Genomic DNA, 2,456 nt, shown 5'->3' on the forward strand with positions numbered 1-2,456 from the left:
GAGAACTTCGGTGATTTCTTTTAGAGTCGTTTGTCCGTCGGCGATGAACTGTGGGAATAGGCTCAGCGTTGAGCAGATCGCAGCGTCGACGCACACTGCGAGCGGCGAACATTTCCCCTGTGCACTCCTTCAGCTGCAGGGCGATCTGATTCGACCGCGGTAGGTCCAAGAAAGAATCGCCGAGCTCAACACCACGCAATTTCAAGTAACACAGAAATTCGAAAACACCACGTCGCCCTTGCTGTGCCAGTCCAGGCAACCGCCATCTTGAAACTGGCGCTCTGGTTTGGTCCGAGATCTCTCGAGAGCGTCCCGCAAGGCCCGCTAGCCAGCAACGCAAAATCCCCAGCGTTTCGTGCGTACGCAATACGCTAGCCCTTCTATTGCGTTCTGCGCATGCACACTCACGACCCGCAATCCCCTTGCGTACGCAAAGCTATAGCGTACGGTCCACTAAAACTGTCTATTATCACAAACAAATCTTCCATAACAGGAAGGGGGTAATGATCCGTTCGTAGGCAAGGATTCAATGTGACTTTAAAGTCACCACACAGCCTGACTTGGTTTTCCTGTTTTGGCGCAACTACCAGAGGCGTCGCCCAGTCACTTGGCTGCACAGGAACAAGGACTTCTGTTTTCACGAGAGACTACAGCTCAAGTGGTTCAGCTTCTCTCAACGCAAACGGCACTTACCGTGCTTTGCAAAACACTGGTGTGCTACCTTCTTTGAGAACAAGCTTGACTGAGCTGCCCGCGATTTGGCCTTGCGTAGGCTCAAACACCTTAGCACACTTTTCCATCAGTGGTGCAATCTCGTCTAGACTGACACCATGCAAACTCTAGCAGTCCAACTTAAGAACCACCAGCCAGTCACGTACTAGCAACGCAGTGTTGTTATTGTCGCGTATCTTCGTGACAATCAGCGGGAGCTGCTTGTCCTGACCGTTATGTTCTACGGAAACAGAAAGCCTCCCGGTCACTTCAGTGAAGTTCCGCCGTACGTTTTCAACTTTAAATGGCATTATAGCAGTACCGGCCCACCATAGGGTGGGCCGGTACCGCTTGTGCAGTGTTTCAGGTATGATTGAGACAGACGCGTCCGTGTCTATCTGCATGCGAACATTTTTCTGGGCTATCTTCAAAGAAATTTCGCAACGCCCAGAACTCCCGTCACAAGAATAGACATTGAGCAACTCAACTTCGTCACTGTAGCTGTTCTCTGCTTCCACGTTAGCAGTGTCTCTAGCCCCAACCCTGAACATTTTTGCTAAGTATCCGTAACGTTTGTAAGAACGACCGCGATACTTGCGAAATTTGCAGGTCGCCGCCTCGTGCCTCGAGCCACACCGGAAACAGTGCAACGACCCCGACGCTGTTTTCCTCGTTGGCACAGCAGGAGCAGACGATTCCCCCCGTCACTCCTGGGGGCGTTTCCCGCTGTCTGGTCTGTGGCGGACAGCGCTGACTGTGCCTTGGGCATCACTGGGCTGCGATTCTCGGCTTTCCTTGCGAGCCAGCTCAATACTCTTCGCAAAAGCGCAGGCATGCTTAAACGTCAACGTGCTTTTTTCAGCAACTGCGCTTGAGTTTCTTTGTCACTGAGCCCGGCAACAAAACGGTCCCTAAGAGCATCGTCCAAAAATGCTTTGAAGTCGCACGACTCAGCCAATTGCCTCAGCTCTACCGCGAACACTGCAATCGATTTACCTTCTTGCCGAAAACGACGGTTAAACTTGAACCGCTAGCTATAACTAGGAGCTTCGGCGAGTAGTGTCCCCGCAACGTTTGTACCAACTGGGCGTAAGTCTGGCTTTCCGGCTTTTTGGGCTCGATCAAAATTTTCAAGGTCTTGAGGCCTTCTTTCCTATTGCCGTTACAAACGTTCGTAATTTGAGGTCTTCGTTCACCTTGGAGGCCTCCAGGAAGTGTTCGATTTGTTTGACGTATGACTCAAAGTCTTCGTCGCCGTCCTCAACGAACTGGTCGAACCTTCCAAGCGTTGCCATGCCGGTGTCTCGCCGCGGCACACTCAGAAATCTCTGCTAGGGGCTCCTTGCTACCCAGCAGCATCCCATCTTCGTCGCCATATTTTGTAGGCGCGGTGGACGAGGCAGGAGGCAGAGCGACTAGCGTGAAGTGGTTTATTCGGCAAGCGTGGCCGTACCAAGAACACGGAGCGTCATGCTCCCAGCGCTTTTATAGCTGACAAACAGTCGTCACGATAGTGACGTCATAGCGCGCTTAGCATGACACCACGCCTTAATATCCCGTCCATGACGTCACGTTAGACCATAGCATCAAGCGACGTCATGACTTCGCAAGGCGTCACAATCATGCGATATCGTACACGTCATGTGATACGATGACGTTGCATGACATTACGCGATTCTAAGACGTCATGGTGTTACGTGGCGTAATGATGTCACCTGATATTATGACGTCACGCGACGTTATGA

At 51.8% G+C, this 2,456-nt stretch overlaps 1 pseudogene; it reads right to left on the reverse strand.

Annotated features, from left to right (window-relative positions):
- Positions 1–839: 839 nt before the first annotated feature.
- Positions 840–2,006, reverse strand: LOC121047489 (annotated as a pseudogene).
- Between the last annotated feature and the right edge of the window lie 450 nt (positions 2,007–2,456).

This window comes from Ixodes scapularis, unplaced genomic scaffold (genome assembly GCF_016920785.2).
Source record: "Ixodes scapularis isolate PalLabHiFi unplaced genomic scaffold, ASM1692078v2 PGA_scaffold12__126_contigs__length_90152505, whole genome shotgun sequence".
Classification (NCBI taxonomy): Eukaryota; Metazoa; Arthropoda; class Arachnida; order Ixodida; family Ixodidae; genus Ixodes; species Ixodes scapularis.